Source organism: Schistocerca gregaria, chromosome 8 (assembly GCF_023897955.1).
Source record: "Schistocerca gregaria isolate iqSchGreg1 chromosome 8, iqSchGreg1.2, whole genome shotgun sequence".
Lineage (NCBI taxonomy): Eukaryota > Metazoa > Arthropoda > Insecta > Orthoptera > Acrididae > Schistocerca > Schistocerca gregaria.
Genome location: NC_064927.1, coordinates 6,636,925 through 6,664,294, shown reverse-complemented (window position 1 = coordinate 6,664,294; position 27,370 = coordinate 6,636,925). Strand labels below are relative to the sequence as shown.

At 49.2% G+C, this 27,370-nt stretch overlaps 13 non-coding genes across 13 annotated transcripts; all 13 read left to right on the top strand.

Moving 5' to 3' along the window:
* The first annotated feature begins 8,211 nt into the window (after nucleotides 1-8,211).
* Trnak-cuu (transfer RNA lysine (anticodon CUU)) lies at nucleotides 8,212-8,284 on the top strand. Its single transcript has one exon. It is a non-coding gene; the product is annotated as a tRNA-Lys (tRNA).
* A 1,434-nt stretch (nucleotides 8,285-9,718) lies between these two features.
* Nucleotides 9,719-9,791, top strand: Trnak-cuu (transfer RNA lysine (anticodon CUU)). The gene has a single exon. It is a non-coding gene; the product is annotated as a tRNA-Lys (tRNA).
* Nucleotides 9,792-11,252: 1,461 nt separating this feature from the next.
* On the top strand, nucleotides 11,253-11,325 carry Trnak-cuu (transfer RNA lysine (anticodon CUU)). Its single transcript has one exon. It is a non-coding gene; the product is annotated as a tRNA-Lys (tRNA).
* A 1,434-nt stretch (nucleotides 11,326-12,759) lies between these two features.
* Nucleotides 12,760-12,832, top strand: Trnak-cuu (transfer RNA lysine (anticodon CUU)). The gene has a single exon. It is a non-coding gene; the product is annotated as a tRNA-Lys (tRNA).
* A 1,434-nt stretch (nucleotides 12,833-14,266) lies between these two features.
* On the top strand, nucleotides 14,267-14,339 carry Trnak-cuu (transfer RNA lysine (anticodon CUU)). The gene has a single exon. It is a non-coding gene; the product is annotated as a tRNA-Lys (tRNA).
* A 1,440-nt stretch (nucleotides 14,340-15,779) lies between these two features.
* Nucleotides 15,780-15,852, top strand: Trnak-cuu (transfer RNA lysine (anticodon CUU)). The gene has a single exon. It is a non-coding gene; the product is annotated as a tRNA-Lys (tRNA).
* A 1,458-nt stretch (nucleotides 15,853-17,310) lies between these two features.
* On the top strand, nucleotides 17,311-17,383 carry Trnae-cuc (transfer RNA glutamic acid (anticodon CUC)). The gene has a single exon. It is a non-coding gene; the product is annotated as a tRNA-Glu (tRNA).
* Nucleotides 17,384-18,821: 1,438 nt separating this feature from the next.
* On the top strand, nucleotides 18,822-18,894 carry Trnae-cuc (transfer RNA glutamic acid (anticodon CUC)). The gene has a single exon. It is a non-coding gene; the product is annotated as a tRNA-Glu (tRNA).
* A 1,464-nt stretch (nucleotides 18,895-20,358) lies between these two features.
* Trnak-cuu (transfer RNA lysine (anticodon CUU)) lies at nucleotides 20,359-20,433 on the top strand. The gene has a single exon. It is a non-coding gene; the product is annotated as a tRNA-Lys (tRNA).
* Nucleotides 20,434-21,872: 1,439 nt separating this feature from the next.
* Trnae-cuc (transfer RNA glutamic acid (anticodon CUC)) lies at nucleotides 21,873-21,945 on the top strand. The gene has a single exon. It is a non-coding gene; the product is annotated as a tRNA-Glu (tRNA).
* Nucleotides 21,946-23,412: 1,467 nt separating this feature from the next.
* Nucleotides 23,413-23,485, top strand: Trnae-cuc (transfer RNA glutamic acid (anticodon CUC)). The gene has a single exon. It is a non-coding gene; the product is annotated as a tRNA-Glu (tRNA).
* A 1,476-nt stretch (nucleotides 23,486-24,961) lies between these two features.
* Nucleotides 24,962-25,034, top strand: Trnae-cuc (transfer RNA glutamic acid (anticodon CUC)). The gene has a single exon. It is a non-coding gene; the product is annotated as a tRNA-Glu (tRNA).
* A 1,449-nt stretch (nucleotides 25,035-26,483) lies between these two features.
* Trnak-cuu (transfer RNA lysine (anticodon CUU)) lies at nucleotides 26,484-26,556 on the top strand. Its single transcript has one exon. It is a non-coding gene; the product is annotated as a tRNA-Lys (tRNA).
* The last annotated feature ends 814 nt before the right edge of the window (nucleotides 26,557-27,370 follow it).

The following is a 27,370-nucleotide window of genomic DNA, read 5'->3' as shown; positions in this document are numbered from 1 at the left end:
ATGTGTAGCCAAGCAGTAATGGGTCGCCATAGCTGTAAATAATAGTCGGTAATATGAAGTGTTGTCAGCTGAAGTCTGATGATCCAGACGACCGTAAGGACGAAGTACGCAAAAGTACCGCTAGGACGCGACCGTTTAGGTCGTGGTAGAGCACTGGACTAGTAAATCAAGGGTCGTGAGTTCCATCCTCAAAGGAAGAAGTCGAATTTTGGAAATCAGTTGCGCGTCGTGGCCGTATAGCAAACAGTATCTGTGATGACGAACAATTAGCGACATGCCTTTTATTAAGAATTACTCTCAGATGTGATTAAGGCGAAAGGCGCAGATAAAGCCTTTGCCAAAGCGGTACAGCATCCATTCTTCGGCGGACCTCGGAAGAGTTCCGCCCTTCGATACCTTGCAGAGTACTGCTACGTATCGAAGTGTTAGGGCTTCGCAGAAGTCGCAGTCGCAGTCGCAGTCGCAGTCGCAGTCGCAGTCGCAGTTCCGGAACCGCCAGCAGCAGCAGCAGCAGCAGCAGCAGTTTCCAGTGCCGCCAGTTTTGCAGTAGCAGTCGTCGCCGGACCCAGCCGCAGCTTCCGGACCCAGCCGCCGCCGCCGCCGCCGCCGCCGCAGCTTCCGGCCCCCGCCGCCGCCGCCGCCGCCGCCGCCGCCGCAGCTTCCGGCCCCCGCCGCCGCCGCCGCCGCCGCCGCCGCCAGGACCCAGTGCTTCGTCTTCCTCTCCTGCTTTCGTTGTCGTCGCTATTCTCGTCTTCGTCTTTGCCTTCATCCTTTCGCTCCTCGACGTCTCTCATCTGTCATCTGTAATCTGTTCCTGACTTTGTCCCTTGTCTGTCCCCATTCTTCTTTTCTGTGTTTCCAGTTTTCCTTACTGCCATCATGACCACCCCCACCACCACCGCCACTACCACCGCCATCGTCTATACGACGCCCTCCCTCGCTGCCACTACTCTTACTTGGTGTGCTCAGTCGCCCCCGTCCTACTATATCCCGCCCCTCCTCACCCTTCCCACCCCAGCTCCCTTTGTCGCCCCATCCCCTGCTCCTTCTCCCCAAGCCTCCACACACGACCCCTTTCCCCCACTCCCCCACACCACTCATGCGGCCCCTGCCAGGGTTGTGTCTCGTCGGGCTACGACCCATGCCGCACCATCGCCGGCGCCAGCACCACCACCTGCAGCAGCGCCACAACCAGCAGCAGCACCAACAGCAGCACCAACAGCAGCACCAGCACCAGCACCGACACCGGGACCTGCCGCTTCCCGTCATCTCCCCGTCACTCCTGTGCCCCACACCTCCTCCCATCCTGTCCCCGCTGTTAAGCGTCCCAGTGGCACCCCCGCCTCCTCTGCACCCAAGAAGTCCCAGCATCTTCCCCCTCCCCCACCCCTAGATGCCATGGATGTCTCCCCTCCAGCCCCCTCTACTTCCTCTTCTAACTCCCCCTCCTACAAGTATCTCCTCTCCCGTCCTGATCCCTCTCTCCTGGAGGCCCGCAACCTGACCTTGCTCCTCCGCCAATACTTCCCTGCAGCCCCCATCTCCCTTCTTACCCCCCGTAGGGACTCTGTCTTGATCACCTCCCCAAGCCCTACCCTACACTCCGACATCCTCTCCCGAATTCCTCTCACCCGATTTGGACCTAATGCCTCCCTTGCCCCTGCTCCTTCCCCTTCCTCCCCCCGTCAACCCCAACCCCCACGTCGCCCGCCGACCCTCACCGCCGTGATCACTCGGCTTAGCCCGACGATCACGGAGGAAGAGGTGCTGGCGGAGTTGAAGGCCCACCCGTACCTGGAGGTGCGAGCTGTTCGCCGCATTTTCAACTCTGCGGGCCCCACTCGCCTTATGCGAGTTTTCACCGAACACGCTCCCTCCATCGACCATCTCCTTAAGGAGGGTGCCCTCCTCTTCCACCGCCGGTATAAGGTTGACCCCTCCCGCTCCCCACCACAATCCATTCGCTGCCAGAGGTGTCTGCGTTATAACGCACACCCAACATCAGAGTGCCGCGAGGCCCCAGTCTGCCCGCATTGTAAGCAAGCGCACTTCCTCCGGCAGTGCCCCAACCTTCAGTCTCCTCCCTCCTGCAATACCTGCAACCTCCAACACCCTACCTACTCCCAGAAATGCAAGGCTCGACCTCCTCCATCCGCTCCTGAACTCACTGTTCCTCTCCGCCCTTTGGATGACCCCACCCCTCCTGGCAATTCCCTCCGTCCTCCCCCCACCGCAGAGGACATCATCAGGTTCGTCACAATAGTGCTCCAGAACGTCCATCCCTTTCAGCGTCCCCACACCCTCCACCAGATTTCCCTCGCTGCCCGTTCCGTGTTCCACCTCAACACCTACGCCACCTATTCCCACAACCAGGCCCATTTCACCTTCTCCCGTCTCGACACCCTCGTTTAAATTCCCATTATGGCACGACAGCACCGTATCCTGTTCAATAACATCCGCTCCCTTCCCACCAACAAGCACCTCCTTATGCATACCCTTACGACCCACCGTGTGGATGCCTTCCTTCTGAACGAAACCTTTCTTCAGCCCCACCACACCGTCCACACCTCGCCCTACCTCCTTCACCGGTCTGACAATCCACTCCAGATAGCGTGTGGCGGAGTTGCCATTGGCCACCACCGCCAGATCCCTGTCCGGCTCCAACCCCTCCTTCCTGACCCCACAGAACACTTGATCCTTAGTCTCTTCTTCCCCGGCCTTACCCTTACCTGTGCCACCATCTATGTCCGCCCCGCTGCACCTATTCCTTTCGACTTCCTTTCCCACATCGACCGTACCTTCTCCTCCTACGTGATCGCCGCCGACCTTAACATCCATAGTCGTTCTGCCGCCCAGTTACGGCGGTGGCATCGGTTCCTTGCCACCCTCCAAGGCGACGTCCTTCCAATTCCCCAACACACCCGCCCTGAATCCAATACCACTCCCGATGTCGTCCTAGCCTCCCCCACCCTGCTTGGCCGCATAGCGGTGGACGTCCTTGATCCCATTGGCAGTGACCATCTCCCTGTCCTCCTCACTGTATCAGACGGTCGTCGCCCCCGTCCCGACCCGCGCCATGACCCTCCCCCGAAATATGTCCATGACTACTCCCGTGCCAACTGGAATGCCTACCGGGACTCCCTTGCTCTCCAGGTCGATAGCCACCCCCTCACCTACCACCAACCTGATGACGTTACCCGTGCTGCCTCCTTTCTCCAGCAGACCTTGTCTGAGGCCGTGGAGGCCCACGTCCCTACCATTGCCATCCATCCGCACCGCCCCACCTTACCCCCACAGGCCGTCCTTCTCCTGCGTGAATCCCGCCGGCTCTACCGTGCCTTCCTTCACACACGTGACCAGGACACACTACGACGCCACCGGCAACTACAGCGACACATCAGGAACTTACTCACGGCAAAGAAACGCCGGGACTGGCGACAGACATGCACCCGTCTTAATGCCACCTTACCTATCAACTCGTCCAAGTACTGGTCAGCCTTCCGCCGCCTTACCGGATCTAAACCCTCTCCCTACTACCCTCTCCTTCATGATGACCACCCCTTCCCTGATGCCCTTAGTAAGGCCAACCATTTCGCCTCCTACCTCTCCGCTATCCTTACCATCCCTGACGATCCCCAGTTCGATTATTCCCTCTTTCCTGATGTCCGTGATCGAACTGATACCTCTGTCCCCCCGCTTGCTCCTGGCTTCCAGTACTTGGACAACATCACACACACAGAACTAAATACCCCAATCACCACTCAAGATATCATTGCTACACTTCGCCCTAAACGCAACACTGCTCCCGGTCACGATCGTGTTACTTACCGTCACCTCCGTGAAGCTCCTGCCTCCTTCCTCTCCACATTGGCCAGGCTCTACAATGTGGTCCTGTCCACCGGCTACTACCCCGACCTGTGGAAAACCTCCCGGATCCTGATGTTCCTCAAGCCCGACAAACCGCCTTCCGCTGTCTCCTCCTACCGTCCCATCAGCCTTACCTCGGTCTTCAGCAAGGTCCTGGAATCCATTCTTACCCGCCGCCTACACAAGCACCTTCACCAACACCGCCTCCTCCCCCCTACCCAATGTGGCTTTCGGCCGTCCTTCTCAGCCGATGACCTCCTCCTTCACCTCACTCACCTCCTCTCCGAACAACTCAATTCCCGTCGTTCCGCCATCTTCCTTTCCCTCGACCTCGAACGCGCATATGACCGTGTGTGGCATTCCGGTCTCCTTTTCAAGCTCCAAACCTTTGCTCTTCCTCTCAACTATGTCCGTCTGGTCGCTTCCTTCCTTTCCCACCGTCCTTCCTATGTCACCATCCACAACACTGATTCCTACACCTTCTACCCCTCCGCCGGTGTGCCCCAAGGTTCCGTCCTTTCCCCTCTTCTCTACCTCCTTTACACGGCAGACATGCCTCCACCTGCACCTCCCCTACACCTTCTCCAGTACGCCGATGACACTGCCTTCCTTGCCCTCGCTCCCACCCTGCAACGCTCCCAGCACCTTCTCCAATCCTATCTTGACCGGTTCACCACTTGGTGTAACCAGTGGTTGCTCAAGGTCAATCCTTCCAAGACCCAGGCGATCATTGTAGGCAAAACCACTCGTTCCTTCCGTCTCCTTGATTTCTATCTTACTATTTATGGCCGTCCCATCACCCTCACGCCTACTCTCAAGTACCTTGGTGTCACCCTCGACCGTCGCCTCTCCTGGAACCCACATCTCCGGACGATCCAAGCCAAGGCACGCTCCCGCCTCCGCCTCCTTAAGCTCCTTTCTGGCCGTACATGGGGTCTGGACCCTTCCACCATCCTCTACACCTACAAGTCCCTCATCCGTCCTATCCTTTGCTATGCTCATCCCGCCTGGATCTCTGCCCCTCCTACCTTCTACAAGTCCATTCAGATCCTAGAACGCCATGCGCTCCGCCTCGCCTATCGCATCCGTCTCCCTTCCCCCACGCGGATCCTCTATGACCTGATTCCCTTCCCGCACCTCCTCCTTTTCCTCGAACGGTTACGGATCCTCTACACCTCCCGCAAGCTTGATCCTCCACACCCTCTTGTCTCTCCCATCCTCTCCCACCCCAACCCGCTGCCGCGCCTGCATTCCTATATCCCACCTGCTCTCCATCTTTACACCCTCCACACCCTCTCCCTCGGTGGCTTCCGCCAACTCCCCCTCCCTGATGATGCCCTCCTCCCCTCCATCTACCCCTCCTACCAACTTTGAGCCTTACCTTCCCTCTCCTCTCCTTTTCCTGTGGGCACCCTCTCTCCCTTCTCTCCCTCCCTCCCCTCCCCTTTCTCCTTGGGCTTCCACTCCCCCTACCCTCCCCCTTCTCCTCCATCCCTCTCCTCCACTGGCATCTTCCCCTCCCCCTCTCTCTCCTCTTCCCCACACCTTTTCCCCTTGGCAGGCCACGACTCTGCTGTCTTCCATCAGTTACTTTCATCGTCCTACGCCGAAGACCATCGCATGTGTTTGTGCCTCGACTCTCCTGCAGTGTGTTTGTGTTTCGTCGTTTGTGCTCCGCTGGTTCACGTGTGGCCATCTGCCATCTGCGTTTGTGCACCGTGTTTCTCCGCTTTTATCCATTGTGCTACGCACGTGACCGACTCCGTTTTAACTCTGTTTTGTCTACTGTTTGTACCCCGCCGTCTTGATTGTTCTTATATCTCACTCATCTCTGTTCTGTGTATACTCTGAGGCCGAAGAGCGGCATACTTGGTCCGCTGCCGGCCTACCTGTTTGTCACAGGTATTAAAATCACAATAAAGGAAAAAAAAAAAAAAGGTACAGCATAAGGTGGGACGAGGCAGTCTGAATTACATTTTATAGATGTATTTCTCACATATGTCAGAGCCTCTCGCAGTCGTCGTCGTCGTCGTCGTCGCCGCCGCCGCTTCTGCAGAAGTAGCAAATGGCCATCGTGGCAAATGCGGCGAGGCACGCCCTGCCTTCGATTCCGTATGCACAAAGTGTGTGGTCTTGTTTCCCAGTCTATATTTGGTCGGTCACGTAAGAGGTTGAATGTAACGAATGGGTGGGAAAGAGCAAGGGCAGCGCCTGTGTAGAACGAAAACACAAATTATCATGGGTGTGAGCGTTTCGAGATGAGTCATATACAAGGTGCACTTGGTCGTCAGTGACTGTGTGGCCTAATGGATAAGGCGTCGGACTTCGGATCTGAAGATTACAGGTTCGAATGCTGTCACGCTCGTGTTTTATCATTTCTGAATAAGAAACATACCGTTTTAATGTAGCATTTGAGCAGTACGAAACCGTCTGAATGTTGCTGTTGACCATTTTCTGCTTGGAGATGCTCTTGAGCTTGAAACACACGCTACAAGACCGGTGTTAACTAGCGAAATGGTCGGCAGAGTGCCGTCACCGCGAGTTTCCACTAGCAGTTGCATATCTAAAACAACGTCGGAAAGTAACTCGTTCGCCTTTTGAGTCACATCAAGTATGAGTGTTAATTTTGACGCCACTAGCTCTGCAGGTTGTCATGCAATTCCTTTACCTCTCAGAAATGATTATGAAATAAAAGTGAAGTACGTGACGAGTGTGACGTTAGGAAAACATTAGGCAGCATGGAGAGATTCTGTATGGGACCACCCAACCCAAACGAGTACTGTGTGACGTGCTGCCCGGCAAGTATTCACCGAAGCAGCCCGGCTAGCTCAGTCGGTAGAGCATGAGACTCTTATCCCAGGGTCGTGGGTTCGAGCCCCACGCTGGGCGGAACGGAATTTTGTTCCGCTGCAGATGTAAATTACCGTTTTTCTGATTAACGTGATGTAATGGAAATAGCAAGTTTTAACTTTGCCTACGTCTCTGTCAGTCGCAAGGAAACTGTATTTGAAGGTGAAGGTGATTTTGTAGACATGTGTGAAAGACATGTTCTAAAATGCAAGTGTTGTTGTTTCGAGAGGACATCGGTTACGTGTCAGATGTGTAGCCAAGCAGTAATGGGTCGCCATAGCTGTAAATAATAGTCGGTAATATGAAGTGTTGTCAGCTGAAGTCTGATGATCCAGACGACCGTAAGGACGAAGTACGCAAAAGTACCGCTAGGACGCGCCCCTTTAGCTCAGTGGTAGAGCACTGGACTAGTAAATCAAGGGTCGTGAGTTCCATCCTCAAAGGAAGAAGTCGAATTTTGGAAATCAGTTGCGCGTCGTGGCCGTATAGCAAACAGTATCTGTGATGACGAACAATTAGCGACATGCCTTTTATTAAGAATTACTCTCAGATGTGATTAAGGCGAAAGGCGCAGATAAAGCCTTTGCCAAAGCGGTACAGCATAAGGTGGGACGAGGCAGTCTGAATTACATTTTATAGATGTATTTCTCACATATGTCAGAGCCTCTCGCGGTCGTCGTCGTCGTCGTCGTCGTCGTCGTCGTCGTCGTCGTCGCCGCCGCCGCTTCTGCAGAAGTAGCAAATGGCCATCGTGGCAAATGCGGCGAGGCACGCCCTGCCTTCGATTCCGTATGCACTAAGTGTGTGGTCTTGTTTCCCAGTCTATATTTGGTCGGTCACGTAAGAGGTTGAATGTAACGAATGCGTGGGAAAGAGCAAGGGCAGAGGCTGAGTAGAACGAAAACACAAATTATCATGGGTGTGAGCGTTTCGAGATGAGTCATATACAAGTTAACCTTGGTCGTCAGTGACTGTGTGGCCTAATGGATAAGGCGTCGGACTTCGGATCTGAAGATTACAGGTTCGAATGCTGTCACGCTCGTGTTTTATCATTTCTGAATAAGAAACATACCGTTTTAATGTAGCATTTGAGCAGTACGAAACCGTCTGAATGTTGCTGTTGACCATTTTCTGCTTGGAGATGCTCTTGAGCTTGAAACACACACTACAAGACCGGTGTTAACTAGCGAAATGGTCGGCAGAGTGCCGTCACCGCGAGTTTCCACTAGCACTTGCACATCTAAAACAACGTCGGAAAGTAACTCGTTCGCCTTTTGAGTCACATCAAGTATGAGTGTTAATTTTGACGCCACTAGCTCTGCAGGTTGTCATGCAATTCCTTTACCTCTCAGAAATGATTATGAAATAAAAGTGAAGTACGTGACGAGTGTGACGTTAGGAAAACATTAGGCAGCATGGAGAGATTCTGTATGGGACCACCCAACCCAAACGAGTACTGTGTGACGTGCTGCCCGGCAAGTATTCACCCAAGCAGCCCGGCTAGCTCAGTCGGTAGAGCATGAGACTCTTAATCTCAGGGTCGTGGGTACGAGCCCCACGCTGGACGGAACGGAATTTTGTTCCGCTGCAGATGTAAATTACCGTTTTTCTGATTAACGTGATGTAATGGAAATAGCAACTTTAAACTTTGCCTACGTCTCTGTCAGTCGCAAGGAAACTGTATTTGAAGGTGAAGGTGATTTTGTAGACGTGTGTGAAAGACATGTTCTGAAATGCAAGTGTTGTTGTTTCGAGAGGACATCGGTTACGTGTCAGATGTGTAGCCAAGCAGTAATGGGTCGCCATAGCTGTAAATAATAGTCGGTAATATGAAGTGTTGTCAGCTGAAGTCTGATGATCCAGACGACCGTAAGGACGAAGTACGCAAAAGTACCGCTAGGACGCGACCGTTTAGGTCAGTGGTAGAGCACTGGACTAGTAAATCAAGGGTCGTGAGTTCCATCCTCAAAGGAAGAAGTCGAATTTTGGAAATCAGTTGCGCGTCGTGGCCGTATAGCAAACAGTATCTGTGATGACGAACAATTAGCGACATGCCTTTTATTAAGAATTACTCTCAGATGTGATTAAGGCGAATGGCGCAGATAAAGCCTTTGCGAAAGCGGTACAGCATAAGGTGGGACGAGGCAGTCTGAATTACATTTTATAGATGTATTTCTCACATATGTCAGAGCCTCTCGCAGTCGTCGTCGTCGTCGTCGTCGCCGCCGCCGCTTCTGCAGAAGTAGCAAATGGCCATCGTGGCAAATGCGGCGAGGCACGCCCTGCCTTCGATTCCGTATGCACAAAGTGTGTGGTCTTGTTTCCCAGTCTATATTTGGTCGGTCACGTAAGAGGTTGAATGTAACGAATGGGTGGGAAAGAGCAAGGGCAGCGGCTGTGTAGAACGAAAACACAAATTATCAGGGGTGTGAGCGTTTCGAGATGAGTCATATACAAGGTGCACTTGGTCGTCAGTGACTGTGTGGCCTAATGGATAAGGCGTCGGACTTCGGATCTGAAGATTACAGGTTCGAATGCTGTCACGCTCGTGTTTTATCATTTCTGAATAAGAAACATACCGTTTTAATGTAGCATTTGAGCAGTACGAAACCGTCTGAATGTTGCTGTTGACCATTTTCTGCTTGGAGATGCTCTTGAGCTTGAAACACACGCTACAAGACCGGTGTTAACTAGCGAAATGGTCGGCAGAGTGCCGTCACCGCGAGTTTCCACTAGCAGTTGCATATCTAAAACAACGTCGGAAAGTAACTCGTTCGCCTTTTGAGTCACATCAAGTATGAGTGTTAATTTTGACGCCACTAGCTCTGCAGGTTGTCATGCAATTCCTTTACCTCTCAGAAATGATTATGAAATAAAAGTGAAGTACGTGACGAGTGTGACGTTAGGAAAACATTAGGCAGCATGGAGAGATTCTGTATGGGACCACCCAACCCAAACGAGTACTGTGTGACGTGCTGCCCGGCAAGTATTCACCCAAGCAGCCCGGCTAGCTCAGTCGGTAGAGCATGAGACTCTTAATCTCAGGGTCGTGGGTTCGAGCCCCACGCCGGGCGGAACGGAATTTTGTTCCGCTGCAGATGTAAATTACCGTTTTTCTGATTAACGTGATGTAATGGAAATAGCAACTTTAAACTTTGCCTACGTCTCTGTCAGTCGCAAGGAAACTGTATTTGAAGGTGAAGGTGATTTTGTAGACATGTGTGAAAGACATGTTCTGAAATGCAAGTGTTGTTGTTTGGAGAGGACATCGGTTACGTGTCAGATGTGTAGCCAAGCAGTAATGGGTCGCCATAGCTGTAAATAATAGTCGGTAATATGAAGTGTTGTCAGCTGAAGTCTGATGATCCAGACGACCGTAAGGACGAAGTACGCAAAAGTACCGCTAGGACGCGCCCCTTCAGCTCAGTGGTAGAGCACTGGACTAGTAAATCAAGGGTCGTGAGTTCCATCCTCAAAGGAAGAAGTCGAATTTTGGAAATCAGTTGCGCGTCGTGGCCGTATAGCAAACAGTATCTGTGATGACGAACAATTAGCGACATGCCTTTTATTAAGAATTACTCTCAGATGTGATTAAGGCGAAAGGCGCAGATAAAGCCTTTGCCAAAGCGGTACAGCATAATGTGGGACGAGGCAGTCTGAATTACATTTTATAGATGTATTTCTCACATATGTCAGAGCCTCTCGCGGTCGTCGTCGTCGTCGTCGTCGTCGTCGTCGTCGTCGTCGTCGCCGCCGCCGCCGCCGCTTCTGCAGAAGTAGCAAATGGCCATCGTGGCAAATGCGGCGAGGCACGCCCTGCCTTCGATTCCGTATGCACTAAGTGTGTGGTCTTGTTTCCCAGTCTATATTTGGTCGGTCACGTAAGAGGTTGAATGTAACGAATGCGTGGGAAAGAGCAAGGGCAGAGGCTGAGTAGAACGAAAACACAAATTATCATGGGTGTGAGCGTTTCGAGATGAGTCATATACAAGTTAACCTTGGTCGTCAGTGACTGTGTGGCCTAATGGATAAGGCGTCGGACTTCGGATCTGAAGATTACAGGTTCGAATGCTGTCACGCTCGTGTTTTATCATTTCTGAATAAGAAACATACCGTTTTAATGTAGCATTTGAGCAGTACGAAACCGTCTGAATGTTGCTGTTGACCATTTTCTGCTTGGAGATGCTCTTGAGCTTGAAACACACACTACAAGACCGGTGTTAACTAGCGAAATGGTCGGCAGAGTGCCGTCACCGCGAGTTTCCACTAGCACTTGCACATCTAAAACAACGTCGGAAAGTAACTCGTTCGCCTTTTGAGTCACATCAAGTATGAGTGTTAATTTTGACGCCAGTAGCTCTGCAGGTTGTCATGCAATTCCTTTACCTCTCAGAAATGATTATGAAATAAAAGTGAAGTACGTGACGAGTGTGACGTTAGGAAAACATTAGGCAGCATGGAGAGATTCTGTATGGGACCACCCAACCCAAACGAGTACTGTGTGACGTGCTGCCCGGCAAGTATTCACCCAAGCAGCCCGGCTAGCTCAGTCGGTAGAGCATGAGACTCTTAATCTCAGGGTCGTGGGTACGAGCCCCACGCTGGACGGAACGGAATTTTGTTCCGCTGCAGATGTAAATTACCGTTTTTCTGATTAACGTGATGTAATGGAAATAGCAACTTTAAACTTTGCCTACGTCTCTGTCAGTCGCAAGGAAACTGTATTTGAAGGTGAAGGTGATTTTGTAGACGTGTGTGAAAGACATGTTCTGAAATGCAAGAGTTGTTGTTTCGAGAGGACATCGGTTACGTGTCAGATGTGTAGCCAAGCAGTAATGGGTCGCCATAGCTGTAAATAATAGTCGGTAATATGAAGTGTTGTCAGCTGAAGTCTGATGATCCAGACGACCGTAAGGACGAAGTACGCAAAAGTACCGCTAGGACGCGACCGTTTAGGTCAGTGGTAGAGCACTGGACTAGTAAATCAAGGGTCGTGAGTTCCATCCTCAAAGGAAGAAGTCGAATTTTGGAAATCAGTTGCGCGTCGTGGCCGTATAGCAAACAGTATCTGTGATGACGAACAATTAGCGACATGCCTTTTATTAAGAATTACTCTCAGATGTGATTAAGGCGAATGGCGCAGATAAAGCCTTTGCCAAAGCGGTACAGCATAAGGTGGGACGAGGCAGTCTGAATTACATTTTATAGATGTATTTCTCACATATGTCAGAGCCTCTCGCAGTCGTCGTCGTCGTCGTCGTCGCCGCCGCCGCTTCTGCAGAAGTAGCAAATGGCCATCGTGGCAAATGCGGCGAGGCACGCCCTGCCTTCGATTCCGTATGCACAAAGTGTGTGGTCTTGTTTCCCAGTCTATATTTGGTCGGTCACGTAAGAGGTTGAATGTAACGAATGGGTGGGAAAGAGCAAGGGCAGCGGCTGTGTAGAACGAAAACACAAATTATCAGGGGTGTGAGCGTTTCGAGATGAGTCATATACAAGGTGCACTTGGTCGTCAGTGACTGTGTGGCCTAATGGATAAGGCGTCGGACTTCGGATCTGAAGATTACAGGTTCGAATGCTGTCACGCTCGTGTTTTATCATTTCTGAATAAGAAACATACCGTTTTAATGTAGCATTTGAGCAGTACGAAACCGTCTGAATGTTGCTGTTGACCATTTTCTGCTTGGAGATGCTCTTGAGCTTGAAACACACGCTACAAGACCGGTGTTAACTAGCGAAATGGTCGGCAGAGTGCCGTCACCGCGAGTTTCCACTAGCAGTTGCATATCTAAAACAACGTCGGAAAGTAACTCGTTCGCCTTTTGAGTCACATCAAGTATGAGTGTTAATTTTGACGCCACTAGCTTTGCAGGTTGTCATGCAATTCCTTTACCTCTCAGAAATGATTATGAAATAAAAGTGAAGTACGTGACGAGTGTGACGTTAGGAAAACATTAGGCAGCATGGAGAGATTCTGTATGGGACCACCCAACCCAAACGAGTACTGTGTGACGTGCTGCCCGGCAAGTATTCACCCAAGCAGCCCGGCTAGCTCAGTCGGTAGAGCATGAGACTCTTAATCTCAGGGTCGTGGGTTCGAGCCCCACGCCGGGCGGAACGGAATTTTGTTCCGCTGCAGATGTAAATTACCGTTTTTCTGATTAACGTGATGTAATGGAAATAGCAACTTTAAACTTTGCCTACGTCTCTGTCAGTCGCAAGGAAACTGTATTTGAAGGTGAAGGTGATTTTGTAGACATGTGTGAAAGACATGTTCTGAAATGCAAGTGTTGTTGTTTGGAGAGGACATCGGTTACGTGTCAGATGTGTAGCCAAGCAGTAATGGGTCGCCATAGCTGTAAATAATAGTCGGTAATATGAAGTGTTGTCAGCTGAAGTCTGATGATCCAGACGACCGTAAGGACGAAGTACGCAAAAGTACCGCTAGGACGCGCCCGTTTAGGTCAGTGGTAGAGCACTGGACTAGTAAATCAAGGGTCGTGAGTTCCATCCTCAAAGGAAGAAGTCGAATTTTGGAAATCAGTTGCGCGTCGTGGCCGTATAGCAAACAGTATCTGTGATGACGAACAATTACCGACATGCCTTTTATTAAGAATTACTCTCAGATGTGATTAAGGCGAATGGCGCAGATAAAGCCTTTGCCAAAGCGGTACAGCATAAGGTGGGACGAGGCAGTCTGAATTACATTTTATAGATGTATTTCTCACATATGTCAGAGCCTCTCGCGGTCGTCGTCGTCGTCGTCGTCGCCGCCGCCGCTTCTGCAGAAGTAGCAAATGGCCATCGTGGCAAATGCGGCGAGGCACGCCCTGCCTTCGATTCCGTATGCACAAAGTGTGTGGTCTTGTTTCCCAGTCTATATTTGGTCGGTCACGTAAGAGGTTGAGTGTAACGAATGGGTGGGAAAGAGCAAGGGCAGCGGCTGTGTAGAACGAAAACACAAATTATCAGGGGTGTGAGCGTTTCGAGATGAGTCATATACAAGGTGCACTTGGTCGTCAGTGACTGTGTGGCCTAATGGATAAGGCGTCGGACTTCGGATCTGCAGATTACAGGTTCGAATGCTGTCACGCTCGTGTTTTATCATTTCTGAATAAGAAACATACCGTTTTAATGTAGCATTTGAGCAGTACGAAACCGTCTGAATGTTGCTGTTGACCATTTTCTGCTTGGAGATGCTCTTGAGCTTGAAACACACACTACAAGACCGGTGTTAACTAGCGAAATGGTCGGCAGAGTGCCGTCACCGCGAGTTTCCACTAGCAGTTGCACATATAAAACAACGTCGGAAAGTAACTCGTTCGCCTTTTGAGTCACATCAAGTATGAGTGTTAATTTTGACGCCACTAGCTCTGCAGGTTGTCATGCAATTCCTTTACCTCTCAGAAATGATTATGAAATAAAAGTGAAGTACGTGACGAGTGTGACGTTAGGAAAACCTTAGGCAGCATGGAGAGATTCTGTATGGGACCACCCAACCCAAACGAGTACTGTGTGACGTGCTGCCCGGCAAGTATTCACCGAAGCAGCCCGGCTAGCTCAGTCGGTAGAGCATGAGACTCTTAATCTCAGGGTCGTGGGTTCGAGCCCCACGCCGGGCGGAACGGAATTTTGTTCCGCTGCAGATGTAAATTACCGTTTTTCTGATTAACGTGATGTAATGGAAATAGCAACTTTAAACTTTGCCTACGTCTCTGTCAGTCGCAAGGAAACTGTATTTGAAGGTGAAGGTGGTTTTGTAGACATGTGCGAAAGACATGTTCTGAAATGCAAGTGTTGTTGTTTGGAGAGAACATCGGTTACGTGTCAGATGTGTAGCCAAGCAGTAATGGGTCGACATAGCTGCAAATATTAGTCAATAATATGAAGTGTTGTCAGCTGAAGTCTGATGATCCAGACGACCGTAAGGACGAAGTACGCAAAAGTAACGCTAGGACGCGCCCCTTTAGCTCAGTGGTAGAGCACTGGACTAGTAAACCAAGGGTCGTGAGTTCCATCCTCAAAGGAAGAAGTCGAATTTTAGAAATCAGTTGCGCGTCGTGGCCGTATAGCAAACAGTATCTGTGATGACGAACAATTAGCGACATGCCTTTTATTAAGAATTACTCTCAGATGTGATTAAGGCGAATGGAGCAGATAAAGCCTTTGCCAAAGCGGTACAGCATAAGGTGGGACGAGGCAGTCTGAATTACATTTTATAGATGTATTTCTCACATATGTCAGAGCCTCTCGCGGTCGTCGTCGTCGTCGTCGTCGTCGCCGCCGCCGCCGCTTCTGCAGAAGTAGCAAATGGCCATCGTGGCAAATGCGGCGAGGCACGCCCTGCCTTCGATTCCGTATGCACAAAGTGTGTGGTCTTGTTTCCCAGTCTATATTTGGTCGGTCACGTAAGAGGTTGAATGTAACGAATGGGTGGGAAAGAGCAAGGGCAGCGGCTGTGTAGAACGAAAACACAAATTATCAGGGGTGTGAGCGTTTCGAGATGAGTCATATACAAGGTGCACTTGGTCGTCAGTGACTGTGTGGCCTAATGGATAAGGCGTCGGACTTCGGATCTGAAGATTACAGGTTCGAATGCTGTCACGCTCGTGTTTTATCATTTCTGAATAAGAAACATACCGTTTTAATGTAGCATTTGAGCAGTACGAAACCGTCTGAATGTTGCTGTTGACCATTTTCTGCTTGGAGATGCTCTTGAGCTTGAAACACACACTACAAGACCGGTGTTAACTAGCGAAATGGTCGGCAGAGTGCCGTCACCGCGAGTTTCCACTAGCAGTTGCACATCTAAAACAACGTCGGAAAGTAACTCGTTCGCCTTTTGAGTCACATCAAGTATGAGTGTTAATTTTGACGCCACTAGCTCTGCAGGTTGTCATGCAATTCCTTTACCTCTCAGAAATGATTATGAAATAAAAGTGAAGTACGTGACGAGTGTGACGTTAGGAAAACATTAGGCAGCATGGAGAGATTCTGTATGGGACCACCCAACCCAAACGAGTACTGTGTGACGTGCTGCCCGGCAAGTATTCACCCAAGCAGCCCAGCTAGCTCAGTCGGTAGAGCATGAGGCTCTTAATCTCAGGGTCGTGGGTTCGAGCCCCACGCTGGGCGGAACGGAATTTTGTTCCGCTGCAGATGTAAATTACCGTTTTTCTGATTAACGTGATGTAATGGAAATAGCAACTTTAAACTTTGCCTACGTCTCTGTCAGTCGCAAGGAAACTGTATTTGAAGGTGAAGGTGATTTTGTAGACATGTGTGAAAGACATGTTCTGAAATGCAAGTGTTGTTGTTTGGAGAGGACATCGGTTACGTGTCAGATGTGTAGCCAAGCAGTAATGGGTCGCCATAGCTGTAAATAATAGTCGGTAATATGAAGTGTTGTCAGCTGAAGTCTGATGATCCAGACGACCGTAAGGACGAAGTACGCAAAAGTACCGCTAGGACGCGCCCCTTCAGCTCAGTGGTAGAGCACTGGACTAGTAAATCAAGGGTCGTGAGTTCCATCCTCAAAGGAAGAAGTCGAATTTTGGAAATCAGTTGCGCGTCGTGGCCGTATAGCAAACAGTATCTGTAATGACGAACAATTAGCGACATGCCTTTTATTAAGAATTACTCTCAGATGTGATTAAGGCGAATGGCGCAGATAAAGCCTTTGCGAAAGCGGTACAGCACAAGGTGGGACGAGGCAGTCTGAATTACATGTTATAGATGTATTTCTCACATATGTCAGAGCCTCTCGCGGTCGTCGTCGTCGTCGTCGTCGTCGTCGTCGTCGTCGTCGTCGTCGCCGCCGCCGCTTCTGCAGAAGTAGCAAATGGCCATCGTGGCAAATGCGGCGAGGCATGCCCTGCCTTCGATTCCGTATGCACAAAGTGTGTGGTCTTGTTTCCCAGTCTATATTTGGTCGGTCACGTAAGAGGTTGAATGTAACGAATGGGTGGGAAAGAGCAAGGGCAGCGGCTGAGTAGAAGGAAAACACAAATTATCAGGGGTGTGAGCGTTTCGAGATGAGTCATATACAAGTTGCACTTGGTCGTCAGTGACTGTGTGGCCTAATGGATAAGGCGTCGGACTTCGGATCTGAAGATTACAGGTTCGAATGCTGTCACGCTCGTGTTTTATCATTTCTGAATAAGAAACATACCGTTTTAATGTAGCATTTGAGCAGTACGAAACCGTCTGAATGTTGCTGTTGACCATTTTCTGCTTGGAGATGCTCTTGAGCTTGAAACACACACTACAAGACCGGTGTTAACTAGCGAAATGGTCGGCAGAGTGCCGTCACCGCGAGTTTCCACTAGCACTTGCACATCTAAAACAACGTCGGAAAGTAACTCGTTCGCCTTTTGAGTCACATCAAGTATGAGTGTTAATTTTGACGCCACTAGCTATGCAGGTTGTCATGCTATTCCTTTACCTCTCAGAAATGATTATGAAATAAAAGTGAAGTACGTGACGAGTGTGACGTTAGGAAAACTTTAGGCAGCATGGAGAGATTCTGTATGGGACCACCCAACCCAAACGAGTACTTTGTGACGTGCTGCCCGGCAAGTATTCACCCAAGCAGCCCGGCTCTCTCAGTCGGTAGAGCATGAGACTCTCAATCTCAGGGTCGTGGGTTCGAGCCCCACGCTGGGCGGAACGGAATTTTGTTCCGCTGCAGATGTAAATTACCGTTTTTCTGATTAACGTGATGTAATGGAAATAGCAACTTTAAACTTTGCCTACGTCTCTGTCAGTCGCAAGGAAACTGTATTTGAAGGTGAAGGTGATTTTGTAGACATGTGTGAAAGACATGTTCTGAAATGCAAGTGTTGTTGTTTGGAGAGGACATCGGTTACGTGTCAGATGTGTAGCCAAGCAGTAATGGGTCGCCATAGCTGTAAATAATAGTCGGTAATATGAAGTGTTGTCAGCTGAAGTCTGATGATCCAGACGACCGTAAGGACGAAGTACGCAAATGTACCGCTAGGACGCGCCCCTTTAGCTCAGTGGTAGAGCACTGGACTAGTAAATCAAGGGTCGTGAGTTCCTTCCTCAAAGGAAGAAGTCGAATTTTGGAAATCAGTTGCGCGTCGTGGCCGTATAGCAAACAGTATCTGTGATGACGAACAATTAGCGACATGCCTTTTATTAAGAATTACTCTCAGATGTGATTAAGGCGAAAGGCGCAGATAAAGCCTTTGCGAAGGCGGTACAGCATAAGGTGGGACGAGGCAGTCTGAATTACATTTTGTAGATGTATTTCTCACATATGTCAGAGCCTCTCGCGGTCGTCGTCGTCGTCGTCGTCGTCGCCGCCGCCGCCGCTTCTGCAGAAGTAGCAAATGACCATCGTCGCAAATGCGGCGAGGCACGCCCTGCCTTCGATTCCGTATGCACAAAGTGTGTGGTCTTGTTTCCCAGTCTATATTTGGTCGGTCACGTAAGAGGTTGAATGTAACGAATGGGTGGGAAAGAGCAAGGGCAGCGGCTGAGTAGAACGAAAACACAAATTATCAGGGGTGTGAGCGTTTCGAGATGAGTCATATACAAGTTGCACTTGGTCGTCAGTGACTGTGTGGCCTAATGGATAAAGCGTCGGAATTCGGATCTGATGATTACAGGTTCGAATGCTGTCACGCTCGTGTTTTATCATTTCTGAATAAGAAACATACCATTTAATGTAGCATTTGAGCAGTACGAAACCGTCTGAATGTTGCTGTTGACCATTTTCTGCTTGGAGATGCTCTTGAGCTTGAAACACACACTACAAGACCGGTGTTAACTAGCGAAATGGTCGGCAGAGTGCCGTCACCGCGAGTTTCCACTAGCACTTGCACATTTAAACAACGTCGGAAAGTAACTCGTTCGCCTTTTGAGTCACATCAAGTATGAGTGTTAATTTTGACGCCACTAGCTATGCAGGTTGTCATGCTATTCCTTTACCTCTCAGAAATGATTATGAAATAAAAGTGAAGTACGTGACGAGTGTGACGTTAGGAAAACATTAGGCAGCATGGAGAGATTCTGTATGGGACCACCCAACCCAAACGAGTACTTTGTGACGTGCTGCCCGGCAAGTATTCACCCAAGCAGCCCGGCTCTCTCAGTCGGTAGAGCATGAGACTCTCAATCTCAGGGTCGTGGGTTCGAGCCCCACGCTGGGCGGAACGGAATTTTGTTCCGCTGCAGATGTAAATTACCATTTTTCTGATTAACGTGATGTAATGGAAATAGCAACTTTAAACTTTGCCTACGTCTCTGTCAGTCGCAAGGAAACTGTATTTGAAGGTGAAGGTGATTTTGTAGACATGTGTGAAAGACATGTTCTGAAATGCAAGTGTTGTTGTTTGGAGAGGACATCGGTTACGTTTCAGATGTGTAGCCAAGCAGTAATGGGTCGCCATAGCTGCAAATATTAGTCGGTAATATGAAGTGTTGTCAGCTGAAGTCTGATGATCCAGACGACCGTAAGGACGAAGTACGCAAAAGTACCGCTAGGAAGCGCCCCTTTAGCTCAGTGGTAGAGCACTGGACTAGTAAATCAAGGGTCGTGAGTTCCTTCCTCAAAGGAAGAAGTCGAATTTTGGAAATCAGTTGCGCGTCGTGGCCGTATAGCAAACACTATCTGTGATGACGAACAATTAGCGACATGCCTTTTATTAAGAATTACTCTCAGATGTGATTAAGGCGAAAGGCGCAGATAAAGCCTTTGCGAAAGCGGTACAGCATAAGGTGGGACGAGGCAGTCTGAATTACATTTTATACATGTATTTCTCACATATGTCAGAGCCTCTCGCGGTCGTCGTCGTCGTCGTCGTCGTCGTCGTCGTCGTCGTCGTCGTCGTCGTCGCCGCCGCCGCTTCTGCAGAAGTAGCAAATGGCCATCGTGGCAAATGCGGCGAGGCACGCCCTGCCTTCGATTCCGTATGCACAAAGTGTGTGGTCTTGTTTCCCAGTCTATATTTGGTCGGTCACGTAAGAGGTTGAATGTAACGAATGGGTGGGAAAGAGCAAGGGCAGCGGCTGTGTAGAACGAAAACACAAATTATCAGGGGTGTGAGCGTTTCGAGATTAGTCATATACAAGTTGCACTTGGTCGTCAGTGACTGTGTGGCCTAATAGATAAGGCGTCGGACTTCGGATCTGAAGATTACAGGTTCGAATGCTGTCACGCTCGTGTTTTATCATTTCTGAATAAGAAACATACCGTTTTAATGTAGCATTTGAGCAGTACGAAACCGTCTGAATGTTGCTGTTGACCATTTTCTGCTTGGAGATGCTCTTGAGCTTGAAACACACACTACAAGACCGGTGTTAACTAGCGAAATGGTCGGCAGAGTGCCGTCACCGCGTGTTTCCACTAGCACTTGCACATCTAAAACAACGTCGGAAAGTAACTCGTTCGCCTTTTGAGTCACATCAAGTATGAGTGTTAATTTTGACGCCACTAGCTATGCAGGTTGTCATGCTATTCCTTTACCTCTCAGAAATGATTATGAAATAAAAGTGAAGTACGTGACGAGTGTGACGTTAGGAAAACATTAGGCAGCATGGAGAGATTCTGTATGGGACCACCCAACCCAAACGAGTACTGTGTGACGTGCTGCCCGGCAAGTATTCACCGAAGCAGCCCGGCTAGCTCAGTCGGTAGAGCATGAGACTCTTAATCTCAGGGTTGTGGGTTCGAGCCCCACGCTGGCGGCACGGAATTTTGTTCCGCTGCAGATGTAAATTACCGTTTTTCTGATTAACGTGATGTAATGGAAATAGCAACTTTAAACTTTGCCTACGTCTCTGTCAGTCGCAAGGAAACTGTATTTGAAGGTGATGGTGATTTTGTAGACATGTGTGAAAGACATGTTCTGAAATGCAAGTGTTGTTGTTTCGAGAGGACATCGGTTACGTGTCAGATGTGTAGCCAAGCAGTAATGGGTCGCCATAGCTGTAAATAATAGTCGGTAATATGAAGTGTTGTCAGCTGAAGTCTGATGATCCAGACGACCGTAAGGACGAAGTACGCAAAAGTACCGCTAGGACGCGCCCCTTTAGCTCAGTGGTAGAGCACTGGACTAGTAAATCAAGGGTCGTGAGTTCCATCCTCAAAGGAAGAAGTCGAATTTTGGAAATCAGTTGCGCGTCGTGGACGTATAGCAAACAGTATCTGTGATGACGAACAATTAGCGACATGCCTTTTATTAAGAATTACTCTCAGATGTGATTAAGGCGAATGGCGCAGATAAAGCCTTTGCGAAAGCGGTACAGCATAAGGTGGGACGAGGCAGTCTGAATTACATTTTATAGATGTATTTCTCACATATGTCAGAGCCTCTCGCGGTCGTCGTCGTCGTCGTCGTCGTCGTCGTCGCCGCCGCCGCTTCTGCAGAAGTAGCAAATGACCATCGTCGCAAATGCGGCGAGGCACGCCCTGCCTTCGATTCCGTATGCACAAAGTGTGTGGTCTTGTTTCCCAGTCTATATTTGGTCGGTCACGTAAGAGGTTGAATGTAACGAATGGGTGGGAAAGAGCAAGGGCAGCGGCTGAGTAGAACGAAAACACAAATTATCAGGGGTGTGAGCGTTTCGAGATGAGTCATATACAAGTTGCACTTGGTCGTCAGTGACTGTGTGGCCTAATGGATAAGGCGTCGGAATTCGGATCTGATGATTACAGGTTCGAATGCTGTCACGCTCGTGTTTTATCATTTCTGAATAAGAAACATACCGTTTTAATGTAGCATTTGAGCAGTACGAAACCGTCTGAATGTTGCTGTTGACCATTTTCTGCTTGGAGATGCTCTTGAGCTTGAAACACACACTACAAGACCGGTGTTAACTAGCGAAATGGTCGGCAGAGTGCCGTCACCGCGAGTTTCCACTAGCACTTGCACATTTAAACAACGTCGGAAAGTAACTCGTTCGCCTTTTGAGTCACATCAAGTATGAGTGTTAATTTTGACGCCACTAGCTATGCAGGTTGTCATGCTATTCCTTTACCTCTCAGAAATGATTATGAAATAAAAGTGAAGTACGTGACGAGTGTGACGTTAGGAAAACATTAGGCAGCATGGAGAGATTCTGTACGGGACCACCCAACCCAAACGAGTACTTTGTGACGTGCTGCCCGGCAAGTATTCACCCAAGCAGCCCGGCTCTCTCAGTCGGTAGAGCATGAGACTCTCAATCTCAGGGTCGTGGGTTCGAGCCCCACGCTGGGCGGAACGGAATTTTGTTCCGCTGCAGATGTAAATTACCATTTTTCTGATTAACGTGATGTAATGGAAATAGCAACTTTAAACTTTGCCTACGTCTCTGTCAGTCGCAAGGAAACTGTATTTGAAGGTGAAGGTGATTTTGTAGACATGTGTGAAAGACATGTTCTGAAATGCAAGTGTTGTTGTTTGGAGAGGACATCGGTTACGTGTCAGATGTGTAGCCAAGCAGTAATGGGTCGCCATAGCTGTAAATAATAGTCGGTAATATGAAGTGTTGTCAGCTGAAGTCTGATGATCCAGACGACCGTAAGGACGAAGTACGCAAATGTACCGCTAGGACGCGCCCCTTCAGCTCAGTGGTAGAGCACTGGACTAGTAAATCAAGGGTCGTGAGTTCCTTCCTCAAAGGAAGAAGTCGAACTTTGGAAATCAGTTGCGCGTCGTGGCCGTATAGCAAACACTATCTGTGATGACGAACAATTAGCGACATGCCTTTTATTAAGAATTACTCTCAGATGTGATTAAGGCGAAAGGCGCAGATAAAGCCTTTGCGAAGGCGGTACAGCATAAGGTGGGACGAGGCAGTCTGAATTACATTTTATAGATGTATTTCTCACATATGTCAGAGCCTCTCGCGGTCGTCGTCGTCGTCGTCGTCGTCGTCGTCGTCGTCGTCGTCGTCGTCGTCGTCGCCGCCGCCGCTTCTGCAGAAGTAGCAAATGTCCATCGTGGCAAATGCGGCGAGGCACGCCCTGCCTTCGATTCCGTATGCACTAAGTGTGTGGTCTTGTTTCCCAGTCTATATTTGGTCGGTCACGTAAGAGGTTGAATGTAACGAATGGGTGGGAAAGAGCAAGGGCAGCGGCTGAGTAGAACGAAAACACAAATTATCAGGGGTGTGAGCGTTTCGAGATGAGTCATATACAAGTTGCACTTGGTCGTCAGTGACTGTGTGGCCTAATGGATAAGGCGTCGGACTTCGGATCTGAAGATTACAGGTTCGAATGCTGTCACGCTCGTGTTTTATCATTTCTGAATAAGAAACATACCGTTTTAATGTAGCATTTGAGCAGTACGAAACCGTCTGAATGTTGCTGTTGACCATTTTCTGCTTGGAGATGCTCTTGAGCTTGAAACACACACTACAAGACCGGTGTTAACTAGCGAAATGGTCGGCAGAGTGCCGTCACCGCGAGTTTCCACTAGCACTTGCACATCTAAAACAACGTCGGAAAGTAACTCGTTCGCCTTTTGAGTCACATCAAGTATGAGTGTTAATTTTGACGCCACTAGCTATGCAGGTTGTCATGCTATTCCTTTACCTCTCAGAAATGATTATGAAATAAAAGTGAAGTACGTGACGAGTGTGACGTTAGGAAAACATTAGGCAGCATGGAGAGATTCTGTATGGGACCACCCAACCCAAACGAGTACTTTGTGACGTGCTGCCCGGCAAGTATTCACCCAAGCAGCCCGGCTCTCTCAGTCGGTAGAGCATGAGACTCTCAATCTCAGGGTCGTGGGTTCGAGCCCCACGCTGGGCGGAACGGAATTTTGTTCCGCTGCAGATGTAAATTACCATTTTTCTGATTAACGTGATGTAATGGAAATAGCAACTTTAAACTTTGCCTACGTCTCTGTCAGTCGCAAGGAAACTGTATTTGAAGGTGAAGGTGATTTTGTAGACATGTGTGAAAGACATGTTCTGAAATGCAAGTGTTGTTGTTTGGAGAGGACATCGGTTACGTTTCAGATGTGTAGCCAAGCAGTAATGGGTCGCCATAGCTGCAAATATTAGTCGGTAATATGAAGTGTTGTCAGCTGAAGTCTGATGATCCAGACGACCGTAAGGACGAAGTACGCAAAAGTACCGCTAGGAAGCGCCCCTTTAGCTCAGTGGTAGAGCACTGGACTAGTAAATCAAGGGTCGTGAGTTCCTTCCTCAAAGGAAGAAGTCGAATTTTGGAAATCAGTTGCGCGTCGTGGCCGTATAGCAAACACTATCTGTGATGACGAACAATTAGCGACATGCCTTTTATTAAGAATTACTCTCAGATGTGATTAAGGCGAAAGGCGCAGATAAAGCCTTTGCGAAAGCGGTACAGCATAAGGTGGGACGAGGCAGTCTGAATTACATTTTATACATGTATTTCTCACATATGTCAGAGCCTCTCGCGGTCGTCGTCGTCGTCGTCGTCGTCGTCGTCGTCGTCGTCGTCGCCGCCGTCGTCGTCGTCGTCGCCGCCGCCGCTTCTGCAGAAGTAGCAAATGTCCATCGTGGCAAATGCGGCGAGGCACGCCCTGCCTTCGATTCCGCATGCACAAAGTGTGTGGTCTTGTTTCCCAGTCTATATTTGGTCGGTCACGTAAGAGGTTGAATGTAACGAATGGGTGGGAAAGAGCAAGGGCAGCGGCTGAGTAGAACGAAAACACAAATTATCAGGGGTGTGAGCGTTTCGAGATGAGTCATATACAAGTTGCACTTGGTCGTCAGTGACTGTGTGGCCTAATGGATAAGGCGTCGGACTTCGGATCTGAAGATTACAGGTTCGAATGCTGTCACGCTCGTGTTTTATCATTTCTGAATAAGAAACATACCGTTTTAATGTAGCATTTGAGCAGTACGAAACCGTCTGAATGTTGCTGTTGACCATTTTCTGCTTGGAGATGCTCTTGAGCTTGAAACACACACTACAAGACCGGTGTTAACTAGCGAAATGGTCGGCAGAGTGAGGTCACCGCGAGTTTCCACTAGCACTTGCACATCTAAAACAACGTCGGAAAGTAACTCGTTCGCCTTTTGAGTCACATCAAGTATGAGTGTTAATTTTGACGCCACTAGCTATGCAGGTTGTCATGCTATTCCTTTACCTCTCAGAAATGATTATGAAATAAAAGTGAAGTACGTGACGAGTGTGACGTTAGGAAAACTTTAGGCAGCATGGAGAGATTCTGTATGGGACCACCCAACCCAAACGAGTACTTTGTGACGTGCTGCCCGGCAAGTATTCACCCAAGCAGCCCGGCTCTCTCAGTCGGTAGAGCATGAGACTCTCAATCTCAGGGTCGTGGGTTCGAGCCCCACGCTGGGCGGAACGGAATTTTGTTCCGCTGCAGATGTAAATTACCGTTTTTCTGATTAACGTGATGTAATGGAAATAGCAACTTTAAACTTTGCCTACGTCTCTGTCAGTCGCAAGGAAACTGTATTTGAAGGTGAAGGTGATTTTGTAGACATGTGTGAAAGACATGTTCTGAAATGCAAGTGTTGTTGTTTGGAGAGGACATCGGTTACGTGTCAGATGTGTAGCCAAGCAGTAATGGGTCGCCATAGCTGTAAATAATAGTCGGTAATATGAAGTGTTGTCAGCTGAAGTCTGATGATCCAGACGACCGTAAGGACGAAGTACGCAAATGTACCGCTAGGACGCGCCCCTTTAGCTCAGTGGTAGAGCACTGGACTAGTAAATCAAGGGTCGTGAGTTCCTTCCTCAATGGAAGAAGTCGAACTTTGGAAATCAGTTGCGCGTCGTGGCCGTATAGCAAACACTATCTGTGATGACGAACAATTAGCGACATGCCTTTTATTAAGAATTACTCTCAGATGTGATTAAGGCGAAAGGCGCAGATAAAGCCTTTGCGAAGGCGGTACAGCATAAGGTGGGACGAGGCAGTCTGAATTACATTTTATAGATGTATTTCTCACATATGTCAGAGCCTCTCGCGGTCGTCGTCGTCGTCGTCGTCGTCGTCGTCGTCGTCGCCGCCGCCGCTTCTGCAGAAGTAGCAAATGTCCATCGTGGCAAATGCGGCGAGGCACGCCCTGCCTTCGATTCCGTATGCACTAAGTGTGTGGTCTTGTTTCCCAGTCTATATTTGTTCGGTCACGTAAGAGGTTGAATGTAACGAATGGGTGGGAAAGAGCAAGGGCAGCGGCTGAGTAGAACGAAAACACAAATTATCAGGGGTGTGAGCGTTTCGAGATGAGTCATATACAAGTTGCACTTGGTCGTCAGTGACTGTGTGGCCTAATGGATAAGGCGTCGGACTTCGGATCTGAAGATTACAGGTTCGAATGCTGTCACGCTCGTGTTTTATCATTTCTGAATAAGAAACATACCGTTTTAATGTAGCATTTGAGCAGTACGAAACCGTTTGAATGTTGCTGTTGACCATTTTCTGCTTGGAGATGCTCTTGAGCTTGAAACACACACTACAAGACCGGTGTTAACTAGCGAAATGGTCGGCAGAGTGCCGTCACCGCGAGTTTCCACTAGCACTTGCACATCTAAAACAACGTCGGAAAGTAACTCGTTCGCCTTTTGAGTCACATCAAGTATGAGTGTTAATTTTGACGCCACTAGCTATGCAGGTTGTCATGCTATTCCTTTACCTCTCAGAAATGATTATGAAATAAAAGTGAAGTACGTGACGAGTGTGACGTTAGGAAAACATTAGGCAGCATGGAGAGATTCTGTATGGGACCACCCAACCCAAACGAGTACTTTGTGACGTGCTGCCCGGCAAGTATTCACCGAAGCAGCCCGGCTAGCTCAGTCGGTAGAGCATGAGACTCTTAATCTCAGGGTTGTGGGTTCGAGCCCCACGCTGGGCGGAACGGAATTTTGTTCCGCTGCAGATGTAAATTACCGTTTTTCTGATTAACGTGATGTAATGGAAATAGCAACTTTAAACTTTGCCTACGTCTCTGTCAGTCGCAAGGAAACTGTATTTGAAGGTGAAGGTGATTTTGTAGACATGTGTGAAAGACATGTTCTGAAATGCAAGTGTTGTTGTTTCGAGAGGACATCGGTTACGTGTCAGATGTGTAGCCAAGCAGTAATGGGTCGCCATAGCTGTAAATAATAGTCGGTAATATGAAGTGTTGTCAGCTGAAGTCTGATGATCCAGACGTCCGTAAGGACGAAGTACGCAAAAGTACCGCTAGGACGCGCCCCTTTAGCTCAGTGGTAGAGCACTGGACTAGTAAATCAAGGGTCGTGAGTTCCATCCTCAAAGGAAGAAGTCGAATTTTGGAAATCAGTTGCGCGTCGTGGCCGTATAGCAAACAGTATCTGTGATGACGAACAATTAGCGACATGCCTTTTATTAAGAATTACTCTCAGATGTGATTAAGGCGAATGGCGCAGATAAAGCCTTTGCGAAATCGGTACAGCATAAGGTGGGACGAGGCAGTCTGAATTACATTTTATAGATGTATTTCTCACATATGTCAGAGCCTCTCGCGGTCGTCGTCGTCGTCGTCGTCGTCGTCGTCGTCGTCGTCGTCGTCGTCGTCGTCGCCGCCGCCGCTTCTGCAGAAGTAGCAAATGACCATCGTCGCAAATGCGGCGAGGCACGCCCTGCCTTCGATTCCGTATGCACAAAGTGTGTGGTCTTGTTTCCCAGTCTATATTTGGTCGGTCACG